Genomic DNA, 23,905 nt, shown 5'->3' on the forward strand with positions numbered 1-23,905 from the left:
TAGCCATTCTCACTGGTGTGAGGTGAAATCTCAGGGTTATTTTGATTTGCATTTCCCTTATAACTAAAGATGTTGAACATTTCTTTATGTGTTTCTCAGGCATTTGGTATTCCTCAGCTGTGTATTCTTTGTTTAGCTCTGAGCCCCATTTTTTAATAGGGTTGTTTGTCTCCCTGCGGTCTAACTTCTTGAGTTCTTTGTATATTTTGGATATAAGGCCTCTATCTGTTGTAGGATTGGTAAAGATCTTTTCCCAATCTGTTGGTTGCCGTTTTGTTCTAACCACAGTGTCCTTTGCCTTACAGAAGCTTTGCAGTTTTATGAGATCCCATTTGTCGATTCTTGATCTTAGAGCGTAAGCCATTGGTGTTTTGTTCAGGAAATTTTCTCCAGTGCCCATGTGTTCCAGATGCTTCCCTAGTTTTTCTTCTATTAGTTTGAGTGTGTCTGGTTTGATGTGGAGGTCCTTGATCCACTTGGACTTAAGCTTTGTACAGGGTGATAAGCATGGATCGATCTGCATTCTTCTACATGTTGACCTCCAGTTGAACCAGCACCATTTGCTGAAAATGCTATCTTTTTTCCATTGGATAGTTTTGGCTCCTTTGTCAAAAATCAAGTGGCCATAGGTGTGTGGGTTCATTTCTGGGTCTTCAATTCTATTCCATTGGTCTATCTGTCTGTCTCTGTACCAATACCATGCAGTTTTTATCACTATTGCTCTGTAATACTGCTTGAGTTCAGGGATAGTGATTCCCCCTGAAGTCCTTTTATTGTTGAGGATAGCTTTAGCTATCCTGGGTTTTTTGTTATTCCAGATGAATTTGCAAATTGTTCTGTCTAACTCTTTGAAGAATTGGAGTGGTATTTTGATGGGGATTGCATTGAATCTGTAAATCGCTTTTGGTAAAATGGCCATTTTTACTATATTAATCCTGCCAATCCATGAGCATGGGAGATCTTTCCATCTTCTGAGGTCTTCTTCAATTTCTTTCTTCAGTGTCTTGAAGTTCTTATTGTACAGATCTTTTACTTGCTTGGTTAAAGTCACACCGAGGTACTTTATATTATTTGGGTCTCTTATGAAGGGTGTCGTTTCCCTAATTTCTTTCTCGGCTTGTTTCTCTTTTGTATAGAGGAAGGCAACTGATTTATTTGAGTTAATTTTATACCCAGCCACTTTGCTGAAGTTGTTTATCAGCTTTAGTAGTTCTCTGGTGGAACTTTTGGGATCACTTAAATAAACTATCATATCATCTGCAAATAGTGATATTTTGACTTCTTCTTTTCCGATCTGTATCCCCTTGACCTCCTTTTGTTGTCTGATTGCTCTGGCTAGAACTTCAAGAACTATATTGAATAAGTAGGGAGAAAGTGGGCAGCCTTGTCTAGTCCCTGATTTTAGTGGGATTGCTTCAAGTTTCTCTCCATTTAGTTTAATGTTAGCAACTGGTTTGCTTTATATGGCTTTTACTATGTTTATGTATGGGCCTTGAATTCCTATTCTTTCCAGGACTTTTATCATGAAGGGGTGTTGAATTTTGTCAAATGCTTTCTCAGCATCTAATGAAATGATCATGTGGTTTTGTTCTTTCAGTTTGTTTATATAATGGATCACGTTGATGGTTTTCCATATATTAAACCATCCCTGCATGCCTGGGATGAAGCCTACTTGATCATGGTGGATGATTGTTTTGATGTGCTCTTGGATTCGGTTTGCCAGAATTTTATTGAGTATTTTTGCGTCGATATTCATAAGGGAAATTGGTCTGAAGTTCTCTTTCTTTGTTGGGTCTTTGTGTGGTTTAGGTATAAGAGTGATTGTGGCTTCATAGAAGGAATTCGGGAGTGATCCATCTGTTTCAATTTTGTGGAATAGTTTGGATAATATTGGTATGAGGTCTTCTATGAAGGTTTGATAGAATTCTGCACTAAACCCATCTGGACCTGGGCTCTTTTTGGTTGGGAGACCTTTAATGACTGCTTCTATTTCCTTAGGAGTTATGGGGTTGTTTAACTGGTTTATCTGTTCCTGATTTAACTTCGGTACCTGATATTTGTCTAGGAAATTGTCCATTTCCTGTAGATTTTCAAGTTTTGTTGAATATAGGCTTTTATAGTAAGATCTGATGATTTTTTGAATTTCCTCTGAATCTGTAGTTATGTCTCCCTTTTCATTTCTGATTTTGTTAATTTGGACACACTCTCTGGGTCCTCTCATTAGTCTGGCTAAGGGTTTATCTATCTTGTTGATTTTCTCAAAGAACCAACTTTTGGTTCTGTTGATTCTTTCTATGGTCCTTTTTGTTTCTACTTGGTTGATTTCAGCTCTGAGTTTGATTATTTCCTGCCTTCTACTCCTCCTGGGTGTATTTGCTTCTTTTTGTTCTAGAACTTTTAGGTGTGCTGTCAAGCTGCTGACATATGCTCTTTCCTGTTTCTTTCTGCAGGCACACAGCACTATGAGTTTTCCTCTTAGCACAGCTTTCATTGTGTCCCATAAGTTTGGGTATGTTGTACCTTAATTTTCATTAAATTCTAAAAAGTTTTTAATTTCTTTCTTTATTTCTTCCTTGACTAGGTTATCATTGAGTAGAGCATTGTTCAATTTCCACGTATATGTGGGCATTCTTCCCTTATTGTAATTGAAGACCAGTTTTAGGCCGTGGTGGTCTGATAGCACGCATGGGATTATTTCTATCTTTCTGTACCTGTTGAGGCCCGTTTTTTGACCAATTATATGGTCAATTTTGGAGAAAGTACCATGAGGAGCTGAGAAGAAGGTATATCCTTTTGCTTTAGGATAGAATGTTCTATAAATATCTGTTAAGTCCATTTGGCTCATGACTTCTCTTAGTCTGTCTACGTCTCTGTGTAATTTCTGTTTCCATGATCTGTCCATTGATGAGAGTGGGGTGTTGAAATCTCCCACTATTATTGTGTGAGGTGCAATGTGTGTTTTGAGCTTTAGTAAGGTTTCTTTTACGTATGTAGGTGCCCTTGTATTTGGGGCATAGATATTTAGGATTGAGAGTTCATTTTGGTGGATTTTTCCTTTGATGAATATGAAGTGACCTTCCTTATCTTTTTTGATGACTTTTAATTGAAAATTGATTTTATTTGATATTAGAATGGCTACTCCAGCTTGCTTCTTCTGACCATTTGCTTGGAAAGTTGTTTTCCAGCCTTTCACTCTGAGGTAGTGTCTGTCTTTGTCTCTGAGGTGTGTTTCCTGTAGGCAGCAGAATGCAGGGTCCTCGTTGCGTATCCAGTTTGTTAATCTATGTCTTTTTATTGGGGAGTTGAGGCCATTGATGTTGAGAGATATTAAGGAATAGTGATTATTGCTTCCTGTTATATTCATATTTGGATGTGAGGTTATGTTTGTGTGCTTTTCTTCTCTTTGTTTTGTTGCCAAGACGATTAGTTTCTTGCTTCTTCTAGGGTATAGCTTGCCTCCTTATGTTGGGCTTTACCCTTTATTATCCTTTGTAGTGCTGGATTTGTAGAAAGATATTGTGTAAATTTGGTTTTGTCATGGAATATCTTGGTTTCTCCATCTATGTTAATTGAGAGTTTTGCAGGATACAGTAACCTGGGCTGGCACTTGTGTTCTCTTAGGGTCTGTATGACATCTGTCCAGGATCTTCTGGCCTTCATAGTTTCTGGCGAAAAGTCTGGTGTGATTCTGATAGGTCTGCCTTTATATGTTACTTGACCTTTTTCCCTTACTGCTTTTAATATTCTTTCTTTACTTTGTGCGTTTGGTGTTTTGACTATTATGTGACGGGAGGTGTTTCTTTTCTGGTCCAATCTATTTGGAGTTCTGTAGGCTTCTTGTATGCCTATGGGTATCTCTTTTTTTAGGTTAGGGAAGTTTTCTTCTATGATTTTGTTGAAGATATTTACTGGTCCTTTGAGCTGGGAGTCTTCACTCTCTTCTATACCTATTATCCTTAGGTTTGATCTTCTCATTGAGTCCTGGATTTCCTGTATGTTTTGGACCAGAAGCTTTTTCTGCTTTACATTATCTTTGACAGTTGAGTCAGTGATTTCTAGGGAATCTTCTGCTCCCAAGATTCTCTCTTCCATCTCTTGTATTCTGTTGGTGAAGCTTCTATCTACAGCTCCTTATCTCTTCTTTTGATTTTCTATATCCAGGGTTGTTTCCATGTGTTCTTTCTTGATTGCTTCTATTTCCATTTTTAATTCCTTCAACTGTTTGATTGTGTTTTCCTGGAATTCTTTCAGGGATTTTTGTGTCTCCTCTCTATGGGTTTCTACTTGTTTATTTATGTTTTCCTGGAATTCTTTCAGGCATTTTTGCGATTCCTCTCTGTAGGCTTCTACTTGTTCTCTAAGGGAGTTCTTCACGTCTTTCTTGAAGTCCTCCATCATCATGATCAAATATGATTTTGAAACTAGATCTTGCTTTTCTGGTGTGTTTGGATATTCCATGTTTATTTTGGTGGGAGAATTGGGCTCCGATGATGTCATGTAGTCTTGGTTTCTGTTGCTTGGGTTCCTGCGCTTGCCTCTCGCCAGCAGATTATCTCTAGTGTTACTTTGTTCTGCTATTTCTGACAGTGGCTAGACTGTCCTATAAGCCTGTGTGTCACGAGTGCTGTAGACCTGTTTTCCTGTTTTCTTTCAGCCAGTTATGGGGACAGAGTGTTCTGCTTTCGGGCGTGTAGTTTTTCCTCTCTACAGGTCTTCAGCTGTTCCTGTGGGCCTGTGTCTTGAGTTCACCAGGCAGGTCACTTGCAGGGGAAAAGTTGGTCCTACCTGAGGTTCCGAGGCTCAAGTGTGCTTGTGGGGTACTGCCTAAGTCCTCTCCTCGGCGGCAGCAACCGAGAAGATCTGCGCTGCTCTTTCCGGGAGCCTCCGTGCACCAGGGTTCCAGATGGCGTTTGGTGTTTTCCTCTGGCGTCTGGATGTGCGCAGAGTGCAGTCTCTTCTGGTTTCCCAGGCGTGTCTGCCTCTCTGTAGGTTTAGCCCTCCCTCCCACGGGATTTGGGTGCAGAGAACTGTTTACCCGGTCTGTTTCCTTCAGGTTCCGGCGGTGTCTCAGGCGCAGGGGTCCTGCTGCTCCTGGGCCCTCCCCTATGGGAATCCAGAGGCCTTATACAGTTTCCTCTTGGGCCAGGGATGTGGGCAGGGGTGGGCAGTGTTGGTGGTCTCCTCTGCTCTGCAGCCTCAGGAGTGCCCACCTGACCAAGCGGTGAGGTCTCTCTCCCACGGGGTTTGGGAGCAGAGAGCTGCTGCGGGCCGGGCTGCACTCTCAATTCTTATCAGCAAATAATTATCATTGAAATCAGGAAAGAAGTTGAACCCTACATTTCTGTAAAACCTGAACTGACATAAAAACCTGCAACATTTTAGAAAGAGTTGATGAAATTTTTTAGCAAAGAGTGCTATTAAGCAAAGATTATCAGGTTTCATTTACTGCAGAAAAGATTAAGTTCTTCTTTCTAAATCAAAAAAAAAAAAAATACCCCTGCTAGAGTGAGTTTATCCACACTAGATCACCTGTCGTCTCTCCAAACTGCTTGGAATCCACTTAGAGACAAACTGTGTGGGTGTGCGTGAGTCTGTCCGTGTGTGTGGTTCAGAGCGTGTGTACTCCGCTGTTGTTAGACACTTCTTAACTATCTAGAGAAACCTCAGGGGTGGGAAGACTTAAACAGCTAATGTAATCCCAAAAACAGAGGGTGGAGGCAACTGAAAAATTATAAGCTGTTCAAAAACCTATTTTGGATCAATGTGAGAGGAAAATCTGAGAACATTTTCTTTAAAAGAAATAAATAAAAGGAAGCAGAGCGTGACCACTTCAGAGCTCGATTTGTGCCGAGCTCTTTGTGTGGGATTTTCTCCTTCCAACTTGTACCTCCCAGGACAAGCAGAAGAGCAATCCCTAAATCATGTTCATCCGCTGAGGAGAATACGTAATAAACAGCCCTCCATGAGGAGATATGTAGGCCAGGGCAAAACACATTGTGTGTCTCCCATTCTTCAAATCCAAAATGTGTATGCAGATGCTATCTAGCAGAAACAAGCACTAACTGGCCACCTTGCTAGGGAGAAGAGGCTGTGAAGGATGTGTGGCTTGGGGAATGGAAAGGAATCCAGAGATGTTTATACCCTCTGCGTGAGTTTTACAGCTCCTGTCTTCCTGTAACACTGACTAGTAGGCACCATTTCCTTTGCCCACTATGACTTACTCGTGGGTTAAGTTTGGGTACCAGTTTCTCACAGCTGAGATGTTAGCCAAGAAAATGGTAATGCCCCTGTGTTAGTTACAACATTGTTTTCGTGGCAAATATGGCAATATTCCTTTTCCAGATCATTCTATGTCTTTAGGTACCCAAATAGACTGGAAACTGATAGATCCATCCAGACAGTAGTCTCAGAAAGGCCCCCTCTCTAGAACATCAGTCTTCGTAGATTATTGTACCACCTTTGTGTGTTTTGTAAGCACCCCTCATGTCATGTCAGAGTCAGAGAGGATGGAGATGTCCTACTGCTTTGCTTTGCTCTGGAGAAAAGGCAAAGCAGATAGGAAACTCCATTTTTGTACCCTAGGTGTTCATACCAGGAGCTCTGTGGTTCTCTGCAAATGCATCATGAGCTGTGAGGTACAAGGGAGAACTGAAATGACTAGCTATTCTCTGAGCAGAGAGAAGGTGTTTCTCCAGGACCACCGCTCCACCTGCTGTGTTTACTGGAATTCAACCTTCACATCTCTCAGCTACCCTCTCCTGAGATCTGGTTAGCAAAAACATGGGTGAGCTGGGTGTGCACGGCATGCAGGGATATGTTGGTTCCTCCATAAATAATTTTTGCAAATCTCTTAGGTTTTCTGTGCATAAATTGTGTTTAGCTTAGCTGTGTTGAAAGTATGCAAACACATTTGTGCTCTCTCTCTCTCTCTCTCTCTCTCTCTCTACACACACACACACACACACACACACACACACACACACACACACATGCATTTTAAGAAGCTATTTGGCAAGGCATTTTGTTTTTAACATTTGTGAAGTGCAGCCTAACAGTGTTCTTACTGTAAGGCTGCCTGAAAGTGATCAGTTTCCTGTACTTTTCTAGGACAAATTTATTTTCCCTATATGCTTTTGTTGGCTAGCAGCTCTGGCATGACCTGACTGACCTGACAATGAGCCAGAAGATCTGAGTTTGGGAAAAATGCATGGCTCTCAAACCTTGGCACGGCAGTGGGTAAGAACACACCAACACAACGAAGTCAAGCGGAAACCTGTACGTCGGATCTGCTCAGCTCCCCAAAGGGCCCTGCTGGCTTCAGAAAGAAACCAGCAGCACCAGAAGGAAGAAAACATCCAAGGTCCTCAGTGTCAAGACAATGGAATGGTTGCTCCAAGTATTTCTTAGCAGAGTTCGCTGATTAACTGATGAGGTGGTGCATGGTTGCTGTTCTCACAGTTGCAGTTCCATACACGACCCCACAAAGGTCCTGCTTGAGGCCTCTCCTTTGCACTGTAAGGAAGGGAACTGTGTGTGGTCTGTCATAGAAATCTGATTTGGGTATCAGCATTTGGAATTGATCTTTTAATCTAGTACTGCCAAATTCACTCACAGGCAATGCATAAAAGACTTTAAAATATGACATCCTGGGTCAGGGCTTCTTATACGGCTTCCACTCAAAACCCCTTCCTCCCAAAAAGTGTTTAAGTGGTCTGGACATTTAGGTACATAAAATGAATATATAAATCAAACACTGAATGAATTTAAAAAAACCTATGGAAATTTCTTGAAATAATTCCCCTGAAGGTGGGGCAATATGGAGAAAACTTTTAAAAAGGACATATTTCAGAAGTGGCATACTCAATCCAATGACAGAGTCACTGCACCTGTAATTATCTGCACAAGACCTGCACGAGAACGGACCCTTCAACATATCATTATAGGAAGGATACAGGCCCGTTGGCAGGTGATGGTTGCCGGAGATGGTCATTTTCTTCAGTTACGCTGCCCATGCTCCAGTAAACAATCTCCCCAAGCTCGCTTGTGCAAGTCACTCTAAACTCAACAAGTCACACTACGAAACAGAGTTAAGCTCAGAGTCACTCGTTGAGAAAAGTAGGGGCTTCAGCAGGGGAGGAGGGAGGAGCAGAAAGGCGAAAGCAATCAAAATTCATCATTTGTGTGAAACCATCAGGGATTAAAACCCTTAGTTCTGCATAATGAGATGTATGTGCTTAAATTATTCACACAAATAATTAAATGTTAGCTGGATATTTGGTGTAGATTCGAGTGGATTGATATTTTGATGTTAATGTCATTGATACTGGCAATGATGCTTTGAATAAATACACAGTACAAGATGGCAGAATTCTATTTAGGGACCCTCGAAATTTTGTTGGAAATTTTGTCCTAAAACCAAACTTAAATTCACTAAATGATACCTTATGAAACTCAAATCAGCCACTCAAACCGAAATGTTTTAAATCAAACATTCTAACTCAATACAATCCAAAGGCATACAATTTGACACACAGGAATGACAGTAGGAAAATGTTTTTAAAAAATCACTTTTCCTTGTAATTAAACCATTGTGTGTCTATAAGAGTGGAATAAAAAATGTCATAGCATAGAAGAGTCTTGCATCTGAGCAGGGGCATGTGAGCCAGCGCTCCCTACTCTCTTAGGGGGAGTGAATATATCAAGAGAGGGAAGGAGGAACGAGAGGTTTCCTAAAGCCAAAGGAAGTGAAATAGTAAATACAAAATAAGAAGTGGGAACTTAAAACCAATCGGACTGAAGGAGGCGTACAACTGCTATTGGAAAAGAATGTCAGAGGCAGAGTCGGACAATGATGAAATGTTGTCTGCCTTATTTTATTTTATTGGAGACAACTATTTTAAAATATAGGCATAAAATAACACAATGTTGTACTTGAAATGGGAAATTTGAAAATGAATCAACACTGCCTTGGAGGTAGGCTCAGTGCACAGGACACCAGCACTTTTGATATGGTCCATTAGAACGAACCTGTGGCTTCACTAAAATGATGTTTTAATTTGTAGATATCCCCATTACCAGGCAGAAATTTGAAGGAAGAAATAAGTAGGCACGAGTTTGGCCTGGCGCACTATTTCTTTAGTTTGTGAACACTCTAGTGGACGGGAAGTATGCTCGTGGAAATCCTAAGTGATCTTCCAGAATATCCAAAGCAGCTCCTGCTGACCCCTGTTTGGAAAGGAAGTCCCAACTCTGTGATAATAAATACTGCAGCCACACTTTCCTGTTCCTCAGAGACACTATGCACTGCAGTCACGTGCCTGAATCCACCTCCACTTGGTCATGGTCAAGGAAGGCAATGAATGTTCCACTAACGATGATCCATTTGTGTTTCTAATTCACGCCTCCCTCTATTATATCCACACTCTAATTCTTACTTTCCCCATCAAGAGAAACTCCTACCACTCATTTCACTGGGAAGTTGGGCACTAGTCTGCCCAAGGGCAGCACTTACACAGGTTCCTGAATTATGACGTACTTCTGGTACACTGTAAACATCTCCTCCCTTGTCCCACACCAAGAACCCAAATGAGTGTCCCTGACACCTGAAGCCAAGGTCCCTCTTCTTTAAATTGTGATCTCAATGTCAGACACAGAGTAGGTGATGAATAACTTTGTTGCCTGTATAGAGTGATGGACAGTAAATGAAGAAAAATGGGGTGAATGAGGAGAGTGTAGGAGAGAAGATTCTTTACAATGCTTATTTATAGTCAACCACACTTCTCACCTTCCATGATTTGGTCAAAGAGCATTATTAATAAGGACAGAGTATTCTCAGCAAACGGAGCAGGGCCTTCCATGTCATTCAAGGATGGTTCAATGGTTCTAGTCAGCACTGTAAGCAACCAGGAAGAGTCCCTATGAAGATTGATTACTTTGCCTCCCCAAAGAAATATGAGTAGGCATTTTGGATAATCAGTCCTGATAACTACTCAGATTCTAATTGTATCCAAAAATAGTATTTAAGGCACTTAGAAAACATCGAGGCTATATAAATATCAGTGAACTGAATGACTGACATAGATGCTATGTTAAAAAGGCAATGATCAATATAAACTATCAACTTGGAAAAATATCCCAAGTCCTGGCATATATCACATTTTTTATAACTTTGACTATTCAAATAAAGTATTGAAAATTCACAGCTCACTCCCTGTGAGGACTGCAGTTGCTTGTGTTCTGTGAAGACAGAATAAATTCCAAAGGACTTCGATAAACTGAAGAATATCATACAAAAAGAGACAATGCATGTGAGTACGCTCTGGGGCGAGGATGCCTGTCCTTCCCGAAAGGCACATTCAACTCTAATCACCATTAGGAGGCATAACGAGGCAGAGCCACCCTCACAGATTGATTCATTTATTTATCCAAGTAATGAACCAAAGGCTAGGGAGATCGTCACCAAAGCAGGGCTGCTCTAAGGATCTGTTTGGCTGAGACTCCCACATCATCAACCATCTCTCAAATGATGTCCTTTAGGACCCAGGGACTGTCATCAAGAACGCCATTCGCAGAGGTGAACCTTCCAAACTTCAGCAAAACTACAAACTAAGCCCTCCCTCTGTAATTTACCTAATCTGTGCCACTGTCATTATTAAGCAGAAGTGAATTAAGGTAGAAGCCATAATAAATAACTCAGGTGCAGAGTCAGAGGGAGTTGTACAATAAACACGAAATGAAAAAAAAAATCTGGAATCTGGAGTGAGCTTGACTTGTTTGGGAGGGAGTGATTTAGCAACTTCATGCCTTAAACCAATGATTCTTAATCAGGGATGACTTTGTCCTATAGGGCACATTTGGCAATGTCTGGAGACATTTTTAATTTTTAACTGCCACAGTTGACAGCTAGGGAACATAGGCAGGGCTGCTGAATGGTCTTACAACAACAGAGGCTCCCCATAACAAAGAATTATCTGGTTCAATTTTTCAATTTTCCAAGGCTGAGAAACAAACAAACCCAAAATCATTTGATATAAAATTTATTAAAGACATAATTTTAAAAGAGCATTTAAAATTTTCCAACTACACATGGACTGAGTTTATTAGAATGTTGTGCTCTATCTAGAGCAACAAACTTTAATAAGTTTGAGAGTATAGAAACAGTCTGTATGACCCTCCTGTAGCATGTTTGAGAGCATAGAAACCATCTGTATGACCCTCCTGTAGCATGTTTGAGAGCATAGAAACAGTCTGTATGATCCTCCAGCTTTCAAGATTCTGCTTACAGTAGAAGCACATTGCTAATCATCTGTCTGTGTCTATGAAACTTCGAACACAAGTTATAGTTTCTTCTAAAGCTGAATTCCATGTCTTGGGATAGTGTCAAGGAATTTTTAGACTCCTCGAGGAATATACATATAAATGTTTTAGAAATACATCGTCTAATAAACAGATAAGTAAAAGTAAAAATCTGAGTAACATTAAATTCAATGTTCTGAAGTCGGTTCCATCATGCACTAAAAGAAAAATCTCTGAAAGTTAAACCACACAGATGAATATCAAGTACACTTCGAAACACAGACACTGCAAAGCTCTCAATGAATGAGCCAAGACTCTTACATTACCAACATCAAGCTCTCCCAAAGGTCCAACGTGTTTTAAAATATGCATTTTATAGTTAGAAAAGTGGTAAGACATGAAGAGAGAAAGATTCCAAGGCAAACAAACAAGGTTTAAGTCACTTTAGAGTAGACAAGCGTTCAGAAAGTGAATGTTTCTGTGGGAGGCTGTAAGTGGGCATGCTAACGACTGAGAGGGGCACGCAGGCTTCTGTGGTAAGGAGGGTTTCTTTCCTGGGGCTGCACAGAATAAAATGTCACGGTGGGACCATTTGTGTGGTCCTGTTCAGATCTCCACTGAAGAGGCAAGCTTCTGGTCCCCGTACGTTTTACTGCCAAATATGACAAACTGTGACTCTAAGCATATATATTGTTTATTATTTAAATTTCAAAACAAGCAACACATTCAGAATAGAAACCACATACTGGTAAAGTATGTTTTTAAGTATGCCCCGTGTACAGACATAGCTTCAGTCTAAACATTCTCTAAATGCTCTGTGATGAAAAGATTTTTATTGAAGACATTTTAACTCCTCAACCAGTCCTGTTTCACAAATGCATTAAATTCCACTTTGGTGGTATGTAGGCTGATAACTAAAAGTTATCGCACAGTGTGTATTATTGTCATGTAATAGGACCGGGGGAGGGAGAACATTTTAGGAAACCTATGGGGGCAAAACCTTTTTAGACTCTAGCCAATTTATTTCAACCTCTTCACCAACAAAATCTTTTCCCAGAAATGTCAATATAAAATGAAAGATCTTCTCAGAATTTCCTTCCCTTAGCAAGATCCAACGGTGTCAGCTGTTGGGTTTCAGATTACTCATGTTCGGCATGTTGCTAAAATCACTACCATTCTTTGTTCTGGGAAAGTCAGTTTGTTGTTGTCTCATCAAACATGGCAGTCATCATTCCTGTCTATATTGCCATCTCCTCATGTGGTACTCAAGTCTATCTGTCTGTCTGTCTATCTGTCTGCCTGCCTGCCTTTCTGTCTATCTATGTCTCTGTCTCTGTGTGTGTGAGTGTATGTGTGTGTGAGTGTGTATATCTGTATGAGTGTGTGTGTGTGAGTGTGAGTGTGTATGAGTATGAGTGAGTGTGTGTGATGGGAGTGAGTGTGTGTATGGTGTATGAGTATGAGTGAGTGTGTGTGTGAGTGGGAGTGAGTGTGTGTATGTGTGTATGAGTATGAGTGAGTGTATGTGAGTGTGTGTTTGTGTGTATGTGTGTGTGTGAGTATGCATATGTGTGTGTGAGTGAGTATGCATATGTGTGTGTGTGAGTGAGTATGTGTATGTGTGTGTGTGTTTAGTATGAGAATCCATCTGAATCCATCAATACAGTTCAATACTGATAATTTGTGCATTAAAGCTTTCTGGGGCTTCTATGTCAAGCTCCATCATTCTACACTTTCTGTTTTTGAACTTTCCCCCCGTCTCCCCACCAATGCTGCATATTTGTTTGGTTGTTTTGTTGTTTGGGTGTTAGTTGGGTGTTAGTTGAGTGTTGTTTGGGTGTTTGTGTAGTTGTGTAGTTGTTTGTGTAGTTGGGTGTGTAGTCGGTTGGGTGGGTGGGTGGGTGGTTGGTTAGTCAGTTTTTAGTTGGTTGAGTGGTTGGTTGGTTAGTTGGTTCGGTACGTGGATGGGTGGATAATTGGTTTGGTTTTCCAAACAAGGCTTTTCTGTGTAGCTCTGGCTGCCCTAGCCTTGAACTCAGAAAGATCTACCTGCCTCTGCCTACTGAGTGCAGGGATTAAAGGTGTGCACTACCACTGCCCAGCCCACAATACATTCTTACTATCACTTCTATCGTTTCTTCCAAAGATGAGTGTCCCATAGTCTACTGCAAGCTAGAGAACTAAAAAGCCAGTGGTATAATTTAATTCAAGTCCAAAAAGCTTGAGAAGCAGTATGCAGGCCTTTGGTGTAAGTACCAATATGTCTCCAAAGGCACAAAGCCAGGAGTGCCAGTGTTTAGGAGTAAGAGAAGCCATCCCTCTGGTTCATTTACACAATGGAATGCTATTGAGCTATTAAAAACACAGACATCAAGAATTTTGCAGGTAATGGATGAAACTAGAAAATATCGTCCTGAGTGAGGTAATCAGACCTAAAAGGACATGCATGGTGTGTACTCACTGATAAGTGTTATTAGCCAGAAAGTACAGAATATACATAAAACTCACACTGAAGTTTAACAAGAAGGAAGGCCCAAGTGAGGATGCTTCAATCCCACTTACAAGAGGGAACAAAGTAGTCACAGGAGATAGCGGGAAGGAGGGATCTGGAGAGAGAAGTGGGGGAGGGGAAAGCGGGGGAGGTTCAGGTATGGGGGGCAGACAAGAGAGAAGCCCAGGGGGCCAGGAGAATGAATGAAATGTGCAGAGGTGTGAGGTGTGGGGAGGATAGGGAACCTCTAGAAAGTCTCAGAGCCCTGGGATGAGGGAAACTCCCAGGACGCAATGGGGATAACTTTAACCAAAATGTCCAACAGTAAGAACATGGAACCTGAAGAGACCACATTCAAGAGATAGATATGGCCCCAATGGAGAAGTGGGACCACCCAACCTGAAGAGACCACATTCAAGAGATAGATATGGCCCCTAGTGGAGAAATGGGACCACCCAACCTGAAGAGACCACATTCAAGAGATAGATATGGCCCCTAGTGGAGAAATGGGGCCACCCAACCACATTCAGAATTTTTGACCCTGTCTAAAGGAAATACAGGGACAAAAAAAAATAGAGCAGAAACTGAAGGAACAACCATCCACATACAGTGACTAGCCTAACTTGGGATCCATCCCATGATCCCATTCGCAAGCACCAATCCCTGACACTATTACTAATGTCATGTTGTGCTTTCAAATAGGAACCTAGCATGGCTGTCCAGACAGTCTACCAGCAGCTGACTGAGACAGATGCAGACACTCACAGCCAACCACTGGACTGAGGCCAGGGACCCCTGTGGAAGAGTTAAGGGAAGGATTGAAGGAGTTGAGGGGATGGCAACCCCATAGAAAGAACAACAGAATCAACTAACCTGGACTCCTGGAGCTCCCAGGAACTAGGCCACCAACCAAAGGGCATACTTGGACTGACCCATGGTGGGCCTCAGTGGAGAGGATGTGCCTAATCCCGTAAAGACTTGATGTCCCAGGGAAGGGGGATACTGGGGGGGTGGGTGAGTACCCTCTCAGAGGCAAAGGAGATGGGGGATAGGGTGAAGAATTCTGGGAGGGGGGACTTGGAAGGAGGGCAACATTTGGAATGTAAATAAATAAAATAATTTAATTTAAAAATTGTTTCTTGATGAAAAAAATAAAAATCTCATATTTACAGTTCCCTTTACCTTTTTATCTATGTAACCCCTCAGCGGATTGGTTGATACCTCTCTCTCTATCCCTTCCTCGTCTACTAATTCAAATGCTAATCTCTTCTGGAATGGCTCTTGAGACACACCTACAATGAACATGGTTGCGGTTTGACTTTGAGACGTTTCCTATACAGGCTCACACATAGGATGTTTGATTCCCCCACCCCACCCCCAGCTACTGTGCCATTTTGAAAGATAGCTGAAACTTTGGGGAGATGGAGTCTAGTGGGAGGATGTGGGTCACTGGGGGCATGGCTTTGAAGGTAATATGGGGCCCCCAGTCTCTCCTTTGTTTAGTGCTTCCTGTCCACAAAGGTGAAGAAGCTATTCCACCCTTCTTTGCTTGATATCTCTCCTGCCTAAGAGCGTGGGGTCAAGAACACCTGGTTCTGCTGCCCAAGTGCACAACCAAGCAAGCATGATCCGTGCCCTCAGAACCATGAATGCCCTAGTGGACAAGTTGTTCTTTTGGACGTTTTTGCTCACAGCTCTGCACAAGTAGATGCTGTAACTATTTTACCAGTTGTTGCCTCCCTGAGGCTCATCAAACTTAATATAAAGTTAACTGTTCTAGCAAGCGCAAGGCCCTGGGTTCGGTCCCCAGCTCCAAAAAAAAAAAAAAAAAAAAAAAAAAGTTAACTGTTGCTCTCCCCCAACTGTTGTACTTCAAATAACTATTTTCTTATCTATAATTTCTCCGCAGCTATTCTCCAAATCTACCCTTTCTTTCCTGATGATACCTTTTTTTTCATTTTCATTCCTTACCTTATATTCTTTTCTGAACCTAATGTCACTTTATTTAATGTGTTGCTGACTCTCAACATTAAGAGGTGACCTTTTTCTCCTTTTATTAAAAGTAGATTTATATAAATTCACATATATATCCATTATGGTTCCCTCTGTCTGTGCTCCTCCAAGCTCCTCCTCTCCTTCCCCATCTGGATCCAGCTTTATTTTATGCTCTTCTTTCACGTATTTTAAGGTGCCAGTGGGTGGTTTTGTTTGCTTATCAAACATGGCTGAAAAGGATAGATTCTAATCAGAGGGATGGGTTGAGATAACACAGGACATTGTCCTCACACTTCAATACAGATCTACACAAAAGAGTTATGTCTGACGAAAGCAAATAGTGAGTTAATCAAGAATAATAAATCTAGAGGTCTTAGAAATAATGTGAGACGCAGAGACGGTGATGACAGGCTTAAAGTAAGACACTCCCAATCACGTATCACCGTCCTAGCCTCCCGTGTCTCCAATTAGGTCCCTTCTTGAAGACAAGATTTGTCGCTGAGTTTATTAGTAAGTTAGGGCCAACACTTTCTACACGTGTGTCTAAATATCAGCATCCCAATATATTCTGGATTTTGCATGTTTTCTTGCCTTTCATGTTTGTTTTCCTGGTTTGCAGGAGCCCCACACCCATGCTAGCTGAGGTTTTTTGTTTTGGGGGTTTGTTTTTGTTTTGTTTTTTTTACTTTATGAGAACGGCTGCTTTACCCAAGAGTACATCTGGGCATCACTTGGGTGCCCACAGCAGTCTGAGCTCAGAACGAAAACAATCCATCTTTCAGGAGCTATTATTGGTTTTTCTGGATATTTTTGGTATGATTTTTTTGCTGTGGTAAAATTTGTTTCCTTGTATAACTAGTATAAGGATTTTGTCAGGAAAGTGTGTTGAGTTTTATCAAATGGTTATTCTGAGTCACTTAAGACAATTGTGAGGTTTTTTTCTTTTTAATCTATTAATGTGGTGCATTACATGTCATATTTGTATTCTAGAAACAAATAACATTTGGTAATGGGGTATAATCCTTCTAATATGATTTTAAATTTAACATTTTATTTGCCGGGAGCCAAGCCCGATTACACACCCTCTGTCTGAGGAATGTTTCAGGAATGTCAAGCCCACTTACACCCTCTGGGACACCTAGCCAGTTGTCCATTCTTATCACTTTTACAGTTTCCATCTCCAGCCGTCTGTTCTTATCAAGCTATATCTGCAAGGTTTAGGGCTACAGGGAGGGTGGTGACAGTAGTGAAATCGGTCCTGGGTCCTGGGTGACTTCCCGCCTGCTTGTCTTTATAAGCCGCTGTTTTTAATTAAAGTTTGAGAGCTTGATCAGACCATAGACTTGTTCTCCTTCTGTCCCCCATTCTTTTGCCTCCTTCCAGGTCTCTGCTGAACCTCCGCAGGCCGGGGCATTATTGATCTTATTATCAATTGTCCGTAAGAGACACTGACTTTAATTTTCTGTCCTTATACTACTTCTGGCTCTGTAATCAGGGTAATGTTAGACTGCAAGAGTGAACTAGGGTCTGCAGTGATGGATCGGCAATTAAGAGTACTTGCTGCTTTTCCAGAGAACCCGAGTTTTGTTCCCAGCAGCTATACCAGGCAATTCACAACCACCTGCAATTCCACCTCCAGGGGAAAAGCCTTTTCTAGCCTCCGTGGGTACCTTAACGTGTGGTATGCACAGACACATAAATGAAACTAAAACTAAAAAATTTAAAGGAAGTAAGGAATGTTCCTTCTTCAATAACTGATAGGTTTGAGAGTTGGTAATAGCAAATATTTAATAGAGTTCACTAGTGAAACTATTGTGCCCAGAGTTTTACTCTGTGAGGGATGTATTATTATTGTTGTTGTTGTTATTATTATTATTATTATTGATTCAATCTCTTATTGTTTCTAAGCTTAATCAGATAATCTGTTTTTATGACACAGTCTCAGTAGGTTTTCGGATTTCTAGGAATTTGTCTATTTCATCTAGATATTTTATCTGTTGCTAAAAAGTCATTCAGAAAACAGTCCCGTAAACTTTTGTTTTTAAAGAGATTATTAAAGATTTATTTATTTATTATATATAAGTACACTGTAGCTGTTCAGACACACCAGAAGAGGGCATCAGATCTCATCACAGATGGTTGTGAGCCACCATGTGGTTGCTGGGATTTGAACTCAGGACCTCTGGAAGAGCAGTCAGTGCTCTTAACCACTGAGCCATCTCTCCAGCTCCCAAACTTTTTGTTTCTACAGAACCCATACTGATGTCCCTGCTTCTTTGAGTCTCTCTTTTTCCTCAGTCAAGCTGACAAAAGATTAATCAATATTATGGAACAGTAGACAGAATTGGTTTTAGTTTTGCTTGATATTTCTTGAAACAAACTTCAGTGTGCTATTCATGAGTCCCCTCCAACTTTCAGGCCTTTAACAGAGTTGAGTTCTAAGGCATTCATACCTCACGGAGCTTCCAGTGTGACAGCTGTGTAAATGTGGGTGCAAGGTAAATGCCCAGGGCTTCCTACTTATCCAAAGTCCTCAAATCCTTCTTCATGGTTAAACATTTTTCAAGAATGTGGAGATTATAAATAGTAACATTTCTGTGAAATAGGTGTTTTCTTTCTTTTAAGGAGGGATAAAAATAGACTAAGACAGCCCCCGTAGCTATGAGGAAACTGCAGTTTACAGTGCCTTTGTATGGACTACCTACCACTCCATGAGGTCACCACAAACTCATGGCTACCTGACGACATTTCTATGTCATGCAAATATTATTCCTAACTTTTCCAAGATTTTTTGATTCAATATGTAGGGGAAAAAAAGAGAAAAAATGAAATTATAGAATAAAGAAAAAAGATGCATTTGAACCCTGGACTCAACAGAGTTTGCACTGCATCATGGGATAGAATACTCGTGGAATTCAGTCCATGGTCCATCCATTCATCCAACAAATAATTATTACTGACCATTATTCTCCCAAGTGCTGCCCTAGACATACAATATTCACAATGACAATTAAACGTAGCCTTGCACCAGCAGGAGGGCTTGGCCAATAGAAGCACTCAAGCCTAACACCCTGAGTTCTACCCCCAGAACCAGCAGAGAAGGGGAAAACAACTAGGGAAAGTTGTCTGCTGCCACAAACAGGTGATGACAAATACACCCCTGGACTCAGATATATACAATAATAACAATAATAACAATAAATATTATTGCATTATCATTATCAATAAGTGATTAAGAAGTTTTAGAGCCCCTTTCTCGTGAAGGCTACATACAGGTAGATAAAACTGTAGCCACAGTAGATAAGTCATACAGTGTGTACAGAGGTGGGAAAGCCGTGAGGAAAAAACATCAGCTGAGGAAGAAGTAAGGACTAACAGGACTGGAAACATGATGCTGGTCCTCCTCATGAAGTGTTTAAGGGAAGACTAACATCACCTCAGCAGCGACCTACGATAACAAACCACAGTCCACCCATCCGGGAGTGAAACCTCCTGTCCCATCATCTCATATAAAACCTTGAGTCTGTGGCCACACTACTCTGAACACACCTGCCCGCATCATGTGCAGCATAGAAATCAGTCTTTGTCCACCTGAAGGTTCTTTTGATCTTTCTTCCTTATTCAATGAAAATGTACCAAAATCTTGTGCCCGTCACTTTCACTGCATCAAGTACTGTGTTACCTCTATCTGATATATATTTATTTTTAAAAAGGAGGAAAGGGGGGAACCTGAGTGAGTACCATAGCCTTCCCCTTAAAAGCTGGGTACAATTATTGAAGTGATTCTTTAAAGGACTTGTTAAAATGCCAAAAGAGTGCCACAGAAAACACGGCAAATAAAGATTTAAGTTTTCTTTATGAAAAAGAAAGTGTTTAACGAGGGTTTATAGGGTCTTATAAAAACACCTTAACACCTTACAGACCTAGGGAGAAAGGCGTCTATTTAAGTATCATACACCAACACCAGACCACCCAATGCTGCTGTCTAGAAGCCTCAAACAGACCCATCCTTGGGAGCCTATGTGGGGGCCCTTAATTTTATGGTCATTTTAATTGTATTTGGGTTATTACCTCATGCCCCAGAAAACACCTCCACTATTTAATAAAAATGAGTGGAGAACACTGTTCTAGTTCAAGTACGTATTAACCAAAATCATAAACTAAGTATGTTTCACCATAAATTAACTGGGTGTTTAGTGTTTTGCCTTCAAGTTATATTTATTTTCTTATGCCGTGGTATGCTTCAGTGTGCACCAAATCAATGTTCATTGACTTAACACTAGGCAGGCTTTGCTATCTCTCACTCGCGTACTCCACACACCTGCCCTGCCCTGTGTTAGAAGGTGCAGCTGGTTCATTCTGCATAGACTCCAAATAATAACTACAAAAGATCACTTGGGTTGGAAAGCAAACAAATCCTTAAAAAGCAAACCGGCGAGCGAGCAAACATAAATCCTGGATTTTGGCAGTGGCTACAGTGCGATTACTACTTGCTTTTATGCTTCAGATATGGAGTGCTGGCGTCATTTACCATAAACAAAAGGAAAATATGAAAAAACTGAAAACCCTCCTTCCCTCTTATTGGTCTAGAATATAGACAACAGATTCCGAATTCTTAGCTTTAGAACTTCGACTTAAAAAAAAAAAAGAGGGGGGTGGATAGAATTTAGAATCAGTGATGGGGACTCATGCCACTGTCTGCATAGATTTCCTAACAGAACTCCTCCAATTACCAAGTTTGTAGCTGCTCCTATTTTTCGTCATTAAATAACCTGTTCACCTTGGCACCCGAACACCCTCCCCGCACAGTCCCATCACACTGAAACTCTTCTTGCTGCAGCCCTGAGTCCTTGTTTGCAGAACTGTTGCTCTTTTTCTCTTGCGATGATTTCTCTGCAACTTCTGTGGTGAAGGCCATTCCTCCTTGGTGTCTTCTACGCCATCACCACCCTGAGGTCCTTCCCACCCGGTTACAGAGCTTTCCGGTCTTCTACACTGGCTTCTTTTTCCCTGGGCCTCTCACAATGGTTGATGGCCTGTGTTATTTCCAGATCATCTTCTCTTCTGCTCTGCAGGTACTCTCTGGGTGATTCTGTCTTCCTCTATCAAAGACACAGGCACAATTCAAACTGACCTCATGATGCTCCTCTCTCAGGCAGTGCTGTCACTCCAGGGCTCCCCACCCCTCCGCTGGTGCTTTCATCACCAAGTGCTGGAGCCAGAGACCCAGATACTAACCACGATGCTTCCTTTCCTTAGTTCCTCACATAGGGCAGGCAACTCACAACAACCAAGTCACCAGCATTGGATCGTCAAAAAGAAGAGAAAAGAAAGACAAAGCTGTGCATAAAAGCATAGGAAAAAGATAAATTTCACAAGCGGACTCTATGGGCATAAGGGGGCTGGAAAGGAGGCCATTGTGCCCAACACAGTCACCCCCAAATCCTGACAGGACAGAAATAACAGAACTACTAACAATCCAAAAAGGGGTCAAAAGCATAGGAAACACCAAGATCTTTCAATAACGGTTTAAACACAAATGGTTTCAACTCACCGATTAAAAGATGAAAACTAAGTGAGAGGAGTTCAAAAATAAGGCTGAGCTCTCTGCTGTCTCTGGGAAATCTACCTTAGTGGCAAATACATCCACCGTTTTCCACCCATCAAGCAAATGGAAGCCACAAATGAGCTGTAATGGCTACTCTCATAACTGATTAAGTAGCCTTCACATAGAAACTAATCACACAAATACAGAAGACACATTTAAAAAAGAAAAGTTATTTTAAAAATAAAAACAATTGAAAAATATGGACATAAACTTCAGACATACACATATGTGCACGTTTGTATCAAATGATGGGGTTTCTGAGCCTAATTGGCATGAAAAGTAGGGAGGTCCTAATACAGTAATAGTGGAAGACTTTAACTCTTATCTTTAGAGATGCCTTCCAAACCAGGAACCATCAAAGACATTTCAGAATTAATTCATATCAGAAATTATTATATTTAATAGACATAAGCAGGCAATTCCATTTGACAATGAATACAAATTCTTCTTAGTGTCCATGAAACAGCCTCAAAACTCAATAACATTATAAGCCACTAAGCAATTCTTAATAGGTTAAAAATGAAGATAAAAATAATTTGCTTTCAGTTTGTTTATATAGTGGATTACGTTGGTGGTTTTCTGTATATAAAACCATTGCTGCATGATCATTTCATTAGATGCTGAGAGAACATTTGACAAAATTCAACACCCCTTCATGATAAAAGTCCTGGAAAGAACAAGAATTCAAGGCCCATACCTAAACATAGTAAAAGCCATATACAGCAAACCAGTAGCTAACATTAAACTAAATGGAGAGAAACTTGAAGCAATCCCACTAAAATCAGGGACTAGACAAGGCTGCCCACTCTCTCCCTACTCATTCAATATAGTTCTTGAAGTCCTAGCCAGAGCAATCAGACAACAAAAGGAGATACAGATTAGAAAGGAAGAAGCCAAAATATCACTATTTGCAGATGATAGTATATTTAAGTGATCCCAAAAGTTCCACCAGAGAACTACTAAGCCTGATAAACACCTTCAGCAAAGTGACTGGGTATAAAATTAACTCAAATAAATCAGTAGCCTTCCTCTACACAAAAGAGAAACAAGCCAAGAAAGAAATTTAGGGAAACAACACTCTTCATAATAGCCCGAAAAAATATAAAATACCTTGGTGTGACTTTAACCAAGCAAGTGAAAGATCTGTATGATAAGAACTTCAAGCCTCTGAAGAAAGAAATCAGAAAGAAATCAGAAAGAAAGAAAGTGTAGAGGGCCGCAATAACATTCGCAACCACTAGTTGGCGCTGTCTTCCACTGCGCCCCACGTGGTAGGTCAGGATAGACTCTGCCATTGCAAGATGGCGCCAACCTTTGCCGCGCCAGCCGGCCCCCCCTTTCAGGTAGTTAACTGTGCGCATGTGCAAGAGTGCCTTCGTGCCAGGTCTTTGCCCACTCCGGGGCGTGCCTTATGAGATCATGGGTAACAACCAATCAGGTGTGGGTGCGCTGCACGAGGGTTTTATAAGCGCCCCATATTGGCGCGGCGTGGCTTTTCCTCTTCTAAGATTAATAAAGTGGTCACAGTAAGGATTTCTAATGTCCCCGTGCTCCTTGCCGGAGAAAAGTCGCGCGCGGGACATGAAAGAAAGAAAGAAAGAAAGAGAGAGAGAGAGAGAGAGAGAGAGAGAGAGAGAGAGAGAGAGAGAGAGAGAAAGAAAGAAAGAAAGAAAGAAAGAAAGAAAGAAAGAAAGAAAGATCTCAGAAGATGGAAAGATCTCCCATGCTCATGGATTGGCAGGATTAATATAGTAAAAATGGCCATTTTACCAAAAGCGATCTACAGATTCAATGCAATCCCCATCAAAATTCCAATCTAATTCTTCATAGAGTTAGAAAGAACAATTCGCAAATTCATCTGGAATAACAAAAAAAAACCCCAGGATAGCTAAAACTATCCTCAACAATAAAAGGACTTCTGGGGGAATCACTATCCCTGAACTCAAGCAGTATTACAGAGCAATAGTGATAAAAACTGTGTGCTATCGGTACAGAGACAGGCAGATAGACCAGTGGAATAGAATTGAAGACCCAGAAATGAACCCACACACCTATGGTCACTTGATTTTTGACAAAGGAGCCAAAACTATCCAATGGAAAAAAGATAATATTTTCAGCAAATGGTGCTGGTTCAACTGGAGGTCAGCATGTAGAAGAATGCAGATCGATCCATTCTTATCACCCTGTACAAAGCTTAAGTCAAGTGGATCAAGGACCTCCACATCAAACCAGATACACTCAAACTAATAGAAGAAAAAGTGGGCAAGCATCTCGAACACATGGGCACTGGAGAAAATTTCCTGAACAAAACACCAATGGCTTATGCTCTAAGATCAACAATTGACAAATGGGATCTCATAAAACTACAAAGCTTCTGTAAGGCAAAGGACACCATTGTTAGGACAAAATGGCAACCAACAGATTGGGAAAAGATCTTTACCAATCCTACAACAGATAGAGGCCTTATATCCAAAATATACAAAGAACTCAAGAAGTTAGACCGCAGGGAAACAAAT

This window comes from Rattus norvegicus, chromosome 19, assembly GCF_021556685.1.
Source record: "Rattus norvegicus strain SHRSP/BbbUtx chromosome 19, alternate assembly SHRSP_T2T, whole genome shotgun sequence".
Lineage (NCBI taxonomy): Eukaryota > Metazoa > Chordata > Mammalia > Rodentia > Muridae > Rattus > Rattus norvegicus.